The sequence below is a fragment of the Myxine glutinosa genome, chromosome 9 (genome assembly GCF_964187855.1).
Source record: "Myxine glutinosa chromosome 9, kmMyxGlut1.1, whole genome shotgun sequence".
Taxonomy (NCBI): domain Eukaryota; kingdom Metazoa; phylum Chordata; class Myxini; order Myxiniformes; family Myxinidae; genus Myxine; species Myxine glutinosa.
In genome coordinates, this window is record NC_136269.1 from 82581616 (window position 1) to 82598036 (window position 16421).

Consider the following 16421-nt stretch of genomic DNA (forward strand, 5'->3'; position numbering starts at 1 on the left):
TCTTTAGAAAACAATCAGCACCTACCTTTTGATTAGTGAACCAATTCAATGACCCGATATGCAAATTCCTGAAATTTCAGGTAAATTGGATGAAAATTGGTGATTTTACGCAACCTTGACCTTTAACCTTTTGATCTAAAAAAAACAATCAGCTTCTAACTTTTGATTGGTGAACCAATTCAGTGACCCAATATGCAAATTCTTAAAATTTCAGGTCAATCGGATGAAAATTGGCAATTTTATGTGATGCTGACCTTTGACCTTTAAACCTTCTGACCAAATTATTAATTTGTCTTCTCCGTATTATAATAACTAGCAACTGTACCCACCCTACGGGCGAGGCTTCAATTGGGAGGCCCAAATGAAAAGGTAAAATATCAGAAATTGAAGGCTTTTTTATTTTAAACGATTCATATAAACATCCATTAAATCATATCACACGCAAATCTTCAAAATCTAAACAGTATCTTACTATAATTCAGCAAATGTCCCACAGTGATCGATACACTATGATCGCGATGATCGTGATAGTGAATCGTGATCGATAATCGTGTTCACAATCGCTACGTCTTATGTACTCCCGATACGTGTTTCCTTCAGTTGAAATGGGTTAGAATTCTCTCAAGCTGGGATTCAACTCGTGTCCTTATAAAAGGTCTTTGTCCGAGGTCACCGAGTTCGATCGGTGCAGCTGTGCAGCGATCGGTGCAGCCGTTTGTGCGGCACCCTGGAAAACAACATCGTCACAATGAAAACGTCGTCACAATGAACGTTATGCGAACGCGAATGTTATGCAGGAGTCAAAACCTGAGAATGCTGGAGACTAAAGCTGAAATTGGGAAAACTAAATAGCCTATTTTACTCCTGGAGATCCCAGGATTATCCACCCAAAATATCATTGGGATCGGTTCAGCAGTTTTTATGGTACCTTCGAACGGACGGACAGACAGACAGACGGACGGACATTTGGTGAATTATAGTAAGAAAATGCTTTGTTGAAAATGTGATGAAAAAACTCAAAGGGTAAATAGAAATTTTTGGTCAATTGGATGAAAATTGATGATTTTACACCTGACCTTTTGACCTTTTGACAAAATTACAAATTTGCCTTCTCTGTATTATCATAATAAATTTTTGGTAAAATTTTGATGACAATAGCTCAAATGGGGAGGGGGGGGGGAGTCACAGCCCGGACAGACATGCAGACACTTAGACATGCAGACACACAGACTTGATTGTAAAACCCAGTCTCCTGCTGTGCAGGCGGTGGGTTAATAAATTCCACATTCCTGTGTCACCTTCAGTTGAACGTCAGGCATTAAAAGCTGGTTTGTGAAGGACTTGGGCAAAAACCTTACTGCAGCTAAATGCTTCTACATGCAGTCAATGGTGAAACTACAAATGGCCAATCTGCGAATGTCACGGGTGGAAACCCTCACATCATTCTCCTTTAAGCTCAACCCCTCTATATTTTCATTCCAAACAGCATCATTCCAATCACAAATTAATACTGTAGCATTAATATAACAAAATACAATGTTACAAACACTCGTGATGTAAACGAATATTGACCGATCTGACATGATAACCAATACAGCCAAATCTGCCAGCAAGAAAAGGCGGATATGAAATATTTCATACAAATTGAAAGTCAAACTCTTAATTCTATTGAGAAATTTATGAAACTTTCCACCCACCAACTGATGCATAAAAGTGGCGGCGTTCAAGTGAAAACTTAAAATCACAATTCTATTGAAATTCTATCAAACCTGCGAATCTTCGTCATATTTACTTCCATATCAGGAGCATCTTCGTATCGGTGGAAACTCAAAATCATAATTGTATTGAGGAATTTATGAAAACTCTCACCGACCTTAGGACATCTGCTGAGACCCCAAAACGTTCCTCAGAAGGTTTGACGGGGATAACCCCAAAACTGATGGACTAGTTTCGGGATGGAAAGATGGACAGACACTCCTGTTTTATAATATATAGATAGAGACACTTATAAATGACCTGAGTTCTCCTCTTGGGTCCATGGCACATAAATATTACTGCTCAGCCGACATAAAGGGAAATTTTGGTGACAATTACAAGGCCTTATCACATGGCTTTTCCATACAATTGAGTCACAGCAAGATGGACATTTGGACTGCCTGGGCTCTGGGACATAATTCATTCAGGATTTATTTTATTTTTTATTTTTTTGGATACAAAATCGAGGCTCGTGAAAGAGCTAACATTAATCACACAAAAGGTCAAACCGACACATAAAACACAAAATAAGGGGAGCAGTAGACAAGATAGGGAGAGAGGGGGAAGGACACAAACACAACATTTGAGAGCAGGGACATCGAGAGAACTGTGGGAGGGAGTGGGCTTGGGGGGAGGTGGGACAGGTATAAAACATATGGACACTGCAAGGACTTCAGGGAAATAAGTTGGAATTTCAAAAAAGTGGATCTGGGGTGAATTAGCGGGGGTAGAAAAGATCAAGGTTTTGGATGGGGGAAGATAAGAAATGGTGGTGAACAGCTGTTTTAAAGACCTGGAGGGAGGAGTGGGATTGAAGGGAGTGGGGGAGTTTGTTCCAGAGGCGGGAGAAAAGGGGAAAGAAAGAGTGAAGGTGAGCAGAGAGCCTAGATTTTGGCAGTTTAACCATAAGAGGGTTGCTGGCAGATCGTGTGCGACCTGTAGGAATATTAGGGGGACAGAGCACAGAGAGAGCTGGGGGAGCAAGGCCGGAGAAGAGTCGGTAGAAGACAGAAAGACCACCAACCTGCCTGCGGTGAGTGAGTGAAAGGCCCTCGGCGTTAGCTTCATCGCAGGAGATTCCAATGATTCTGAAAGCTTTGGTTTCAACAGCGTGAAGCCAAGCTAGGTGTAAGGCAGGAGCACCGGCCCAGAGGGGTGAACAGTATTCCATTGAACTGTGGATGAAAGCCTTGTATGTGGTGAGTAGCTCAGGTGTGCCAAGAAAGGACTTCGCACGACTGAGGATGCCCAGTCAGCGACTGGCTTTGGAGGCCAGCTTGGAAATGTGGTTTTCCCAAGAAAGATCATGGCAGATTGTGAGACCCAAAAGCTTGAGCGACAGAACTTCTTGGAGAGGTTTGTTGAGAAAGTGGATGGGAGGGTTTTCCAGTTGGTCTTTTACGGAGAGACATAGTAAGAGTGTGAGATTTGTCAGGATTGAAAGACATGTCCACTTGTTTGACCAGTCTGTGATTTTGTCCAGGTCTGCAGAGAGTGAGGAGGCTGCAGACTGCCGATCTGAGGGATGAGGAATGGAGCGGCAGAGAGTGGAGTCATCAGCAAAGAGATAGAGAGGATTTTCCAGAGAGTCAGAGAGATCATTGATGAAGACCAGAAAAAGCACAGAGCCCAGAACACTACCTTGGGGAACTCCAGCCAGAACAGGAAGAGGAGATGACAGAAATCCATTCAGGGCCACACGTTGACTACGACCAGAGAGGAAGTCCGCAAGCCATGCATGGAGATTTCCATGGATACCATAGGAGGAGAATTTGGCGAGCAGAGCTGGGTGCCAGACCATATCAAAGGCACGTGATATGTCAAGGGAGACAGCTCTGATTTCCTGTTTGGCATTGAGAACCTCCATCCATTGTTGAGACAGCAGAAGCAACATGTCCAGAGTATAATGACCTGGTCTGAATCCAAATTGATGATCGGAGATCAAGCCATTGGAGAAGAGGAAGGATTTGATATCCGAAGCAATGATGGAATTCCATGACTTTGCTGATAATTGGAAGCAGGCTGATTGGTCTGTAGTTGCAAGGATCTGTTTTTGCACCTTTTTTGTGTAAAGCGGTAATGTTTGGTGATTTCCAAGATGCTGGCAGATTACCTTGAGCAATAGAGAGGGTGACAAGAACAGAGAGAGGGTGAGATAGAGCGGCAGAGCAGGATTTTAGGACCCGTGGGCTGATGCCGTCTGGTCCAGTTGCAGAATCAGATAGTCAGGTTCACTCTGTTCACAAATATAATTTCGTTCAAAATTTTGGGAGATGAGCAAACCTGTACATTTTTGGAATCATCAGAGCATGGAGAATCCGAAAATCAATGTTGGCATTTGCACAGACACCTGCATGGCCGCCATTTTGGATTTTGAAAATGGCTGCCAAAAATACATATTTTGCGCTGTCTCGGCTTCTAGTCAACCTAGAAACTTAATTAAATATGCTAATCCTATGTTTTCTGGGTCAAGGAATCCAATAAAGGCCTCAAAATAGTGCTCAGGATTATGGAAAAGCACCAAACAAAGGTAATTGAAAACCATTGTTTTTATATTTGTGATATAACTGTATTACATAATACATGATATTGCAAGTCCTTTGAAGTTATAGGTATGGGTTTATAAAGCAAGAAAGTAGCCTTGTTTGTATCAGATTGAACTATAAGTCCTATACACAGGATCTACTAGGTCTATACCGTTCAGGAATATGCTTTTACAGATCTTCCTCACTGTCCTGAGTGTCATTTTCGCAAAGGTGTCTACGCAAATGCCAACATTAATTTTTGGATTCTTCATGCTCTGAATATTCCAAAAATGTACAGTTTTGCTAATCCCCCAAAATTTTGAACGAAAAAACATAGTGAACCTGACTAAGAGTCGAGGTTTGACAAAACTTCAGTCATATAGTCATATAGTCAGATAGTCAGTACCGGACTTTCAAAATAACATGAATGCTGACGAAGCCTTTCGCGCATGAACTGTGTGTGTGGTTTTAGCGACTCGCTTCTGCTGGCATGGGCGGGCACTTTTAATCTGCCGTTGCTAGGGCGAAATCTTTAAGTCAAATGGAATTCTAAACATAATTTTCAGCATTCACACAAAACGTGCCAATTTCAAAATGGAGTGAAAAGGGAGTGCGGGGCAGGAGGGGGATGAGGGTATTGGGATAATCTGGATGTTGTGTTCCCGGATGAGAATCAGAAAAGATCGTGAAGGTGGGGGCACACCGTCCTGGATGTGGGGGATCTCTGAGTCGCTCCTGGGAAATCGATCAGGTGTCTCCATTCCGTGGGCTTGTTTGAGAGAACTGTCCGGGGCTAGACAACAACAACAACAACAACAAAAACAACAAAACACACACTTCTCCTTTTACCAATAGATGCAAAAATGTATTATAATTTCTCTTGTCGCCCCGGAAACAAACAATATATTTATAAGAGTGCACACAGCTCTCACTCGCCCCTTCCCCCTTTGTTTCCAATAAGATTAATAGTAAATATCACAATTTTAAAAGTTGATTTTAATCCTACTCTGTGCATTCACAAGCTCCAAATGTAACTTTCCCATTGCTGTTAAGAAGCACCAAAACCAGGTACTGTGTCTCTCGTAGGGGAAGTCTGTCAGGTACATCTCATTCCCACATAAATAATAGCTGGCTTTGTATATACTAGGGCATGCCCGTACTATATATACTAAAATTATATCCCCCCCCCCCCTCTATTTACATGAAATGGTTTGGTCCATTCGCAAAGCCAAAGCGAACGGCTTGCGAGTACGGTGACAATCCCCCCCCCCCTCTCTATTTACATGAAATGGTTTGGTCCATTCGCAAAGCCAAAGTGAACGGCTTGCGAGTACGGTGACAATCCCCCCCCCCCCCCCCCCCTCTATTTACATGAAATGGTTTGGTCCATTCGCAAAGCCAAAGCGAACGGCTTGCGAGTACGGTAGAACCCCCCCCCCCCTCTATTTACATGAAATGGTTTGGTCCATTCGCAAAGCCAAAGCGAACGGCTTGCGAGTACGGGTAAATAAATCGCCATAGCTCGGTAACTACTTCTCCGATTAATATGAAACCTTGAAAAGGCACATCCTCAGGTCCCCAGCAATATACCTGGCAAGTTTCAAGTATATCGGACCCGTGGTTGTCGAGAAACAGCGGTCACAGACAAACGACACACACACATACACACACACATACACACAGAGATTACTGGAATTATAGATAGATGTGTATGTATGTATGTATATATATATATATATATATATATATATATATATATATATATATATATATATATGTATACATATATATATATATATACATATATATATATACATATATATATATATATATATATATATATATATATATATATATATATATATATATATATATATATATATATATATATATATATATACACACACATATATATATATTGTTGCGGATCTCTCGAAGCCCGTCGACGTACAGAGGGGGAGTTATTCCCTTTTCCCCCTCGGGTCTTCGAGCCCACGAGGCCGAGCCGCCACTCCCCTAGCGAGTGTGCGGAAGGGTATCGGGTCGATTCCACACGTACCTTCGGTACCCACGCCGCCACGAAAATGGGGACTGGACCTCGCACAAGCCACGCTAATCGAATACGCCCGAGCGGTTTGCGTATCACGTGACTCGTGCCGTATACTTTTATTTAACCCGATTCGAGCGGTTTTATTCGTGCGATGCAAGGACAATAGTGAAATGACGGGAACGGCCAAATGGAAGAAAGAACACAGGTTTATTTACAGTTATACAGGGCGAAGAGACACAGAGCAGGCACTTAGTCAGTCTAAACTTATTCCCCGGACAAGGGCCCACTCACTCACGCAGGGAAACGGAGGAAGGACAGTTCGCGCTCCAAACGCGCCTTGGCGCCGGTCGCTCCCGGACAGCTCGCCGGGCGTGGCCCTCAGATGTTCATGGCACGTGTGCTGGGAGCGCAGGCAGGGAGACCGTGCGTCTGTGGCCCGGAATGGATCGTCCTCATGAGCGCGTTATTCACAAGCAGCAGCAGAGCGCAGGGCACAGGGAGAGTTTGTGTACAGAGGGGCTATAACAAGCAACTCAATCCACTCATGGCTGCAATGTCTCTTTCTCACTGACTGAGGGGCTGGGAAACTCTGACTCTCACAGCTCTCTCAGGTTGACTCTGACCACCACGACTTCTCGGGCACACTCTCACTTGGTCAATGGTACTCTGACTGGGGCGGGGGGCCCGGGGCAGGGTTTTCTAGCCCCACCCCTGAGCCTTACCCAAATGTTCCAAGCCCCTCCTCTCGCTGCCGTTGTGAGCCACTCCCCTTGAGCTCCGATTGGCTGCTCGCCGCTTACCGGCCACTCCCCTGCAGCTCCTCCCTTCGGCCTTCCAGACTTGTTCCAGGCCTAGCACGTGGCATTCTAGCCCAAAGAACACCTAACTTACTGGCTTGCTCAACGCATACTAACACAGGAAAGGAGACTACGCTTACATTTACGAAGAAATAACTGAACTAAAGGGAGGCTACATGTTGTGGTGCAACTACCAACGAGAGGGGTTATCCTCTATTCGCAAAACCGCAACAATATATATGTTTGTATATATATATATATATATATATATATATATATATATATATATATATATATATATATATATATATATATATATATATATATATATATATATATATATATATATGTATGTATGTATGTATGTATGTATGTATGTATGTATGTATGTATATATATATATATAATTATATATATATATATATATATATATATATATATATATATATATATATATATATATATATACTAGCAGAAGTGCCCGGCATTGCCGGGCGGGGGAGGGGAGGGGGAGGGGGAAGGGGAGGGGAGGGGAACGGGGGGGAGGGGAGGACAGGGGGGGAGGGGAGAAGAGGGGGGAGGGGGAGGGGAGGGGGAGGGGGGAGGGGAGGGGGAGGAGTGAAGGGGAGGGGGAGGAGTGAAGGGGAGAGGGTAGGGTGGAGGGGGGAACGGGAGAGGGTAGGGTGGAGGGGGAAGGGAGGAGGAAAGGGAGGGGGGAGGGGTGAGGGGGAGGGGAGGGGAGGGGGAGGGGGGAGGGGGAGGGGGGAGGGAGGAGGAGGGGGAGGGGGGAAAGGGAGGGGGGATGGGAGGGGGGGTGGGAGGGGGAGCGATGGGAGAGGGAGGGGGGATGGGAGGGGGGGTGGGAGGGGGAGCGATGGGAGAGGGAGGGGGAGGGGGAGGGGGACGGGAGGGGAGGGGAACGGGGGGAGGGGAGGAGAGGGGGGAGGGGAGACGAGGGGGGGAGAAGAGGGGGGAGGGGAAGGGAGGGGGGAGGGGAGAAGAGGGGGGAGGGGAGAAGAGGGGGGAGGGGAGAAGAGGGGGAGGGGTAGGGGAGGGGGAGGGGAAGTGGTGTCGGAGGGGGAGGGAGGAGGGGGAGGTGAGGGGAGGGGGGAGGGGAGGGGAGGGGAAGTGGTGTGGGAGGGGGAGGGGAGGAGGGGGTGGAGAGGGGGGAGGGGAGAAGAGGGGGAGGGGAGAAGAGGGGGGAGGGGGAGGGGAGGGGGAGGGAAAGGGGGGAGGGGAAGGGGGGAGGGGGAGGGGAGGGGGAGGGAAAGGGGGGAGGGGAAGGGGGGAGGGGGAGGGGGAGGGGTGAAGGAAAGGGGGAGGGTGGATGGGAGGGCGAGGGGAAGGGGAAGGGGTAGGGAACTGGGTGGAGGGGAGGAGAGGGGGAGGGGAGCAGAGGGGGAAGGGGAGAAGAGGGGGGAGGGGAGGGGGAGGGGAGAGGGGAGAAGAGGGGGGAGGGGAGGGGTATGGGGGAGGGGAAAGGGGAAGGGGGAAAAGTGAGGGGAGGGGGAGGAGGAAAGGGAGGGGGAGGGGAGAAGGGGATGGGGTAGGGTGGAGGGGGAAGGGAGGGGGAGGGGAGGGGGGAGGGGGAGGGGGAAGGGGGAGGGAAGGGGAGGGCCAGTCAACAATGACGTTGCAGTTCTCATGGTCGGAGAGCAGCACAACAATCGCAACATCGTCCTGCATCTTCGCAAGAGCACGAAGCGGCTTTTGGAGACTCGCCGATCCTGTGACGCCCTCCAGTACCGGCGTTGCCGGGCGGGGGAAGGGAGACCCGTACATTCCCAACCGGTACATTCGCCCTCTCGACTCAAGCTCATTCGGACAAAAGCCTCGCACAAATTACACCGTGAAGGCCCAATGGCCATGTCTATGCCACAAATCAAGTACGTGAGGGAGTCGGCCGCACTGAATTGAAAATATATAGAACGCTCATACTCCGTGAAAAGTGAAGCCGCCGTGTCGCCATCTTGGTTAGCCACGACTCGACCAACTCGCTTCGTGGCGGCGGGGATGGAACATCACGTGATTGCTCTGAGCGAATCAGCTCGCTGCTCTGCCACCGGTCAGATTCCGTGTATAATATTCCTCGCTGAAATGCGCTGAGGTAAAAATATGGTAAAAAAATATTATGAAATAATTTTTTTTACGTAGGCCATTTTCTTCCCAGGCTCAATGGCCATGTCTATGCCAAATATCAAGCACGTGAGCCTCTCCGTTTAGGAGTCTATCAGTAACATTACACACACACACACAAACTGTTTTATATATATATATATATATATATATATAATATATATATATATATACTGTATATATATATAATATATATATATATACTGTATATATATATATATATATATATATATATATATATATATATACATATATATATATATATATATATATATATATATATATATATACATACATACATACATACATACATACATACATACATACATACATACATACATACATACATATATATATATACATACATACATACATACATACATATATATATATATATATATATATATATTGTTACAGACACGACTTTGATGTTATGGTGGGCCGAGCGGAATGGCCGCCGTGTCCGCACAAGTTACCCGATTATACTCGAACCTTGGCCGAGTCGCGCTACGCTAGATCAATGAAGGAAAAGGACACAACGGCTGGGATTAAAATGACACGACACCAGGGATACGGTTCTCAAGAGCTCCGGAGGAGGTTATAATATGGCGGAAGGTTAGATTACAGGAATGAGAGGGACAGCATAGAAAGATAGGCACTTAGACACACTTATCTTATTCCCGACAGACCACAGATAAACGGGACAAAACTGACTCACACGGGGATTGATGGCAAGGAGGGGCAGGTCTTCGATGGCTCAAGGTGCACCTTGGCTCAGGGGCAAAATCGACCCGGTCCGGTCCAATGATGCAGGGAGGTCGCCCAGCACTCGGAGTTCGCGACTTGTCTTCTCAAGCTGGGGGCGCATCTTTCGTCACGTCCGGTAAGTGGCTGCGTATATCCGGCGGGGAGTGACACGCCCTCGGCTAGTTAGCTCCGCCCCAGATGGAATCGGTCCGCCCTTCTTATTGGGTGCGGGGGGGTTACCGGCTCCGCCCCTGACGAGGAGCTGACAGCCAGCCCCTTTGTGGTAACCCCGTGGAGCGCATGGGCAATGGCGGCTAACCACGCCGGAGTGAGGACGCACACTCCCCGCGCCGCGCCGCCCCCAATCTCCTCTGTTGTTGTAGTTGTTGTTGTTGTTGTTGTTGTTGTTGTTGTTGTTGTTTCATGGGGAAGATGGGAGGAGGTATGGGGAGGTCCTAAACTCACTACTGGTGCCATACAATCACATTCTGGTGCAACGAAGAGTCAGAATTAATGGAAACGAGTCCTTAACTGACATAGACTAAGAATAACTAGCAAGATGTCCGAAAGTTGTCTACGTGAGATGCGGTGGACCTGGGTACGACATTTAATGGGGGAAAAAGGGGAAGGTCGGTTCTACAGAGTGTTATTTACAGGCAATGGGACTAGGGAATGGGGGATTGGGGATAGTTGGGGAGTATTGGGGAAATACGGGAATATTTACAAGCGGATATGGAGGCCAAATGCCATATCCGCAACATTGCACCCTTCTCTACCCTCGGGGCGTCCCGACCCGATAAATTTTTACCTATTTTAGTGTGGCACTCAGATGTAGTTCCCTCTACTATTAACTCTACCCTGAGTGCGACAGTTTTACAGATATTCACAAATGAGTAAATATGTCCCCCTGCGACGTTGCACCCTTCTCCTCTCAGAAACACACCCACAGGATAACCGAATCCGGAAAGAATTCGCAAACTAAACATACAGCCGGTAGGGAGCATTATTTACAAGACTACGCTGATATTTACTCTACGATCCAGGACCTGTTTTTGGAGGAACACATGCAGATGTTATGCATAGAGAGAGCATGCATGCCAGCATCGATACACCAACCCACGAGTGCTCTGTGGCCTTACGGCCTTTAATAACGTGCAGAGCACCCCTTCCAAGCACCAAAAGCACCACCCCATCACACAGTCAGCACCATCCGGTGCACCAATAAAATGTTTAGTAATCATGGTGTGGTGTCGCAGCCGGCCGATGTTCTGCCGCTGGTCTTGCCTTCATGTGGTGCACTTGGCCTTCTGGCTTCTTTAAAAATAAAGAAAGGCGCCAACCGCGTCCATTTCTGTATTGTGGCCGTCAGGGGGCCAACTAAAAGTGGTTCACCTGTATGGCATAGGTGCCACGTTGACCCATAGGTCCATCCACGGGTGGTGCTTGGCCGCAAAAGAACTGCGGTCCATTGTGGGTGGCCACCAACATTGCGGTCCATATGGTGTATCGATCCAGGCAGCAAGCAGCGAAAGTGCAGGCCCACAACTGCGGATCCAGCACCTCTCTCTCCTCTCTCTCTGCCCCAAAACCAGATCCTCGGAGGTGGGAGACAAAAGAAGCAGACAAGTGAGTAAGGTGGTAAGGGCGCAAAAGTGCACGCAATGTAAGGTAATGCACACTGGGGGCACATGGGAACCAGGTGAGACAGGTACGTTCCTACCGTACGCCCCCCCCCCCACCAGGTAACCTACATGGCCCCTCCCTTACCCCTTACTGTATCCACAAAACACAACACTACCCATAAACATCTACTTTACAAATCAACAAACGTCCCTACTGTCTTCCCCGTTCCTCCCATAAACCAAATTCGTCTTCTCTCCCTCCTAACCAATCAAATTTGCCATTTTCAACTCTCATCAAAATTTGCCATCTCCAACTCAACATCATAATTTGCTATCACCAATTCATCATCAGTCCCTCCTAGGGAGGGAGAGATGGAATCACCCCAATGTCTCATCCACGTCGTGATGCATCTCACCAATCCACAGCAATCTCATTTCCTGCAACAAAACAAAGAAAACACAGGTGTGGAGTCATCATCACCACAGGTAAGTGGCTGCGTATGGTGCGACAGGTTCATCAATCCTAACTATTTCCTAAATGACTTTAACAACTTTACATTACCTGGGGTCTTTCTCCTGGCAAACCATTGGCCCTCTTACACTATGGGTTCTAAAAACCAATGCCCATTGACCAAACTGTGGTGCTTTTCAATTTGGGGTCTCACTCCCCCGATTCATCTCCCGGTGCCCTCGCACAATTTCTGGGCTGTGGCGTGTACCTCTCCGAGCGGGTCTACCCACCTGCACACCTCCACCACTGCAGTTGCCTCCGAGCTTACCTGCTCCTTACCCTAACCTAACTACCTGGGGAAGGCCCTCTGGCGCTCTCCCCACTCGGTGCCCTCTCTGGCACTGGGCTGCCCGATCCACACCCGGGATCCTCAGGCACCCACTGACACTAACGGCTCCCAGAGCCCACCTGCGGCCTCACCTGGCCGACATCCTCACAGTGGTGGAGTGCCCAACCAACTACACACACCAACAGGCTACACGCCCAGCCATTTCCACAACACTAATGCACCCATCCACAATACCATTCTGCAACCGCACCACAGATGCCAATATCCAACCACAATTTACCTATACCCTCTACCTAACACTTACACTACCCGCCCCGGGTACTCGTGAAAGGGGTCCACTCTTCCCCCATCCACACCTTCGCACCATGCACACCACTCCGTACCACTTACTCCAACTCTCCCCACACACCTTTACTTGCACACCTGTGCTCTCACACCTGGTGCCGCCTGCACCCTTCTCTCCCCAAGCGCCTTCGCACTGATCCACAACACTCACTACTCATACACTGCTCCACACACCTGTCCAGTTGCACACCTGTGCAATCACACCTGTTCCATCCTCACACACACGGCATCATCTCAGCTAACTACTCCCCTCTGAAACTTGCACTTTCCAGTCGTCCCTTTAAACTATTGCGCTCCCACGTCATTATCATCCACACTAAACTACCTGCGTCCCCACTACAGGTATCAGTCACTAACTAAACTTAACGTTACCTAATGTCATCTTCTAGGGCCCTATCAATATAACCTAACCCACCCGGGCTAGTTTTCACTGCCATACACCCCATAAACTATTGCTCCTTTGCCCCCACCATGGGAAGGGTGGCAGGGATGCCACCCTTACCCACCGGGCCCATCGCTCACTACCAATTTTGCACATCAAATTTCAACAAATCAAAAACTTTGCCAATCACAACTCATCATCTGCCAATCACTACTGCCAATCCCTTGCCAATCATCAAATTTTGTTTTTCTCTAATTTTGGGTCCAAAACACTAACCTCATCACCCAGTCTACTCACTAATGCCTCTCGGTGCGCCAATTCCTGTCCAAAGCCCGGCTTCGTAAAGCCAAGCCATGAATGCGGGTTGTTCGGTGCCAGCGGCTGGATGCGTCCGGCATTCGGTGCAGGGACGGGGGCTTACCCGGGCCGAGATCCCACGCACCATCTCGGCGTGGAGCCATCCAATGTCCCGATCTCGACCTGCCGGACTGCCTCAACAAAAAGTGGTCGCCATGACGACCCTTTCTATCGGGCTGCCCGCTCCGCCTAGTGGAGCACGGACGCGGCCGTTCAAAGCGAGGCCCAGCACGCACCGAGGGCCCGATTCGGCTAAAAGTCGCTCTAACCTCTAAACCGGTTACCGTCGATGCTTCACCTGGACGCTTACACCCCGCAGCCCGTTCCTTGCTCACACATCCAGCCGTTTCCATGCTCCTTGTACCGTTCCTTACACACCCAGGTACACCCATTCCACTCACAGCCTTGGTCACACACCTGACCACCGAACACTTTGGCACACATTCGTTGGTCGCACACCTCACCAACACACCTCTTCGCGCCCCCTCCTCTGTCACCTCCTCTGTGACAATCACAGGTGTGCTCTCATTCGCACACCCAACCACGTGCCTCACCACCAACTCCAGCGTGCATTCCCACTCACGCTCTACCATTCCAGGTGTGCATCCTTCCATCCCAGGTGTACATCCTCGCTCACCTGTCACAACCAACTCACTCTCCTTGTCACTCCCACTACTCTCACCTCCATTCTTGACAGCGCACTCACCCTTACTCTTGACAGCGCACTCTTTCCTCATGCACCTGTCCGTCACACACCTTTCTCGCGCACACTCTCCCGTTACACCCTCTGTAACACTTACCACACCGCGCTTCCATGTGCTCCCTCGCACATGCGCTACGACCGACTCACTCTCGCCAGCACCCTCACTCCTTGGCACGCACTTTTTCCTCACACACCCCAGAGTCGGACTTTCTCGCACACCTCCTCTTTCGCACACCAGACCTGTCGCACACTTCACCAACGGCCTCTCACGAACACCCGGGTCCATCTCGACCCCCAAGCTTCTTAAATCCCCTGGCGCATCATACGCACGACCATATTGGTCACCACTTACACCGGGTCCTCTTCCTCTTCGCTTCTCCTCCATCACCTGCGAATCCCTCATCCGGTTAATGAGCACATCATCACGATCCAAACACAGACTTTGGACCAATTCTTTTATCTCCTCTTTTATCTCTTTCTTATCCTCTCTCCGTCGCTTCTTAATTTCGCTCACCCCTTCTTCCACTTCTTCTAATTTCTGCTTCACCTCCTTCATCTCTTCGTGCGCCCCTTTAAGTTCTTCCTCTAACTCCACTTTATTTTTTTCTATGTGCTCCCGCACCTCCCGCTCTTTAACCTCCATCACCTCTACCACCTTGTCCATTTTCCTCGTCAGGTCCTCATGTACCGTCTGACACTCTTTTTTAATTACCCCTACGTCCTTTTTCATCTCCTTCTGTGTCGATTTTAAACCCTCTATTACCGCTGTGTTCTTCTTTACCTGGTCCCCCAACTCCTTTTGTCCCACTGTCAGTTGTTCTACTCCCAGCGTCAACTCCTCTATACCCCCTTGCAATTTTACAGTCCCCTTTCTCACCTCCTTCTCCATGCGCTCCTTACAGTGCCTCACCTCCTCGCGCACTCCTCCGGCCTCCTCACTCACTCCTCTTCTGATCTCCTCTCCCATCACTTGCATCTCCTGCCCAGATGCCACCTTCATCTGCTCCATTTCCTCCCTGTGAGCATCCAGTTTGGTTTCTACCCCCATTCTGACCCCCTCTATCTGCTGCCCCATTTGTTTAACTTCCCTTTCCGCTTGGTCCCTCATGTCCCTCAATTTGCCTTCCATACTGTTTTCTAACCCCTCTAACCCCTTTTGCATTTCCCCTAATCTATTGTCTAATCCCTCTATTCTACTCCCTAACCCCCCGATCTGGGCCCCCATTTGGCCCTCCAATCGCTCACCCTGAGCTACCATCCGGTTCCCCATTACCCCCATTTGGTTTCCCATTACCCCCATTTGGCCCTCCAATCGCTCACTCTGAGCATCCATCCGGTTCCCCATTTGTTCCATAAGGGCCCTCATTTGCAGGAGGAAAAGGTTCGAATCCACCAGGGGCGCTGCCACGGTCGCGGGCGCGGTCGCCGTGACCAGCGAGGCGCCATTTTGTGCGTCTGCTACCCTCGCTGCTTCGCTCTCCTCACGTCCCTCAATTTTGTCCTGGACCGACCCTGCCTCACTCTCCTCTACCGGAACCCAGCTGTCTTGATCCGCCATAGCGCGACTTTCAAAATTCGGGTTTTTATTTTCGTAAAACAAAATCAAATTTCGCCGTTATAATTTCGAGCGCGGGAAACGCGCTCCGGATCGAATTCTACCTCCCAACACCAATTGTTACCCTAGTGGTACAATTGGTGTTCCAAAATTTGGGCCTAATAAATTTAGTCCCAGGTCCGAATCCGACACTCCTGACACCAATTGTTACAGACACGACTTTGATGTTATGGTGGGCCGAGCGGAATGGCCGCCGTGTCCGCACAAGTTACCCGATTATACTCGAACCTTGGCCGAGTCGCGCTACGCGAGATCAATGAAGGAAAAGGACACAACGGCTGGGATTAAAATCACACGACACCAGGGATACGGTTCTCAAGACCTCCGGAGGAGGTTATAATATGGCGGAAGGTTAGATTACAGGAATGAGAGGGACAGCATAGAAAGATAGGCACTTAGACACACTTATCTTATACCCGACAGACCACAGATAAACGGGACAAAACTGACTCACACGGGGATTGATGGCAAGGAGGGGCAGGTCTTCGATGGCTCAAGGTGCACCTTGGCTCAGGGGCAAAATCGACCCGGTCCGGTCCAATGATGCGGGGAGGTCGCCCAGCGCTCGGAGTTCGCGACTTGTCTTC

The 16421-nt window shown here is 48.6% G+C and overlaps 2 long non-coding RNA genes across 2 annotated transcripts in view; both read right to left on the bottom strand.

Moving 5' to 3' along the window:
• Positions 1 to 380: 380 nt before the first annotated feature.
• LOC137417297 (uncharacterized) overlaps positions 381 to 16421 on the bottom strand; it is a 72412-nt gene continuing 56371 nt past the window's right edge. Inside the window, exon 2 of the long non-coding RNA XR_010982411.2 lies at positions 381 to 727. This is a non-coding gene — a long non-coding RNA (uncharacterized LOC137417297). The remainder of the gene's footprint in view (positions 728 to 16421) is intronic.
• LOC137417299 (uncharacterized) overlaps positions 6736 to 16421 on the bottom strand; it is a 65867-nt gene continuing 56181 nt past the window's right edge. The window contains exon 3 of the long non-coding RNA XR_010982413.1: positions 6736 to 6759. This is a non-coding gene — a long non-coding RNA (uncharacterized LOC137417299). The remainder of the gene's footprint in view (positions 6760 to 16421) is intronic.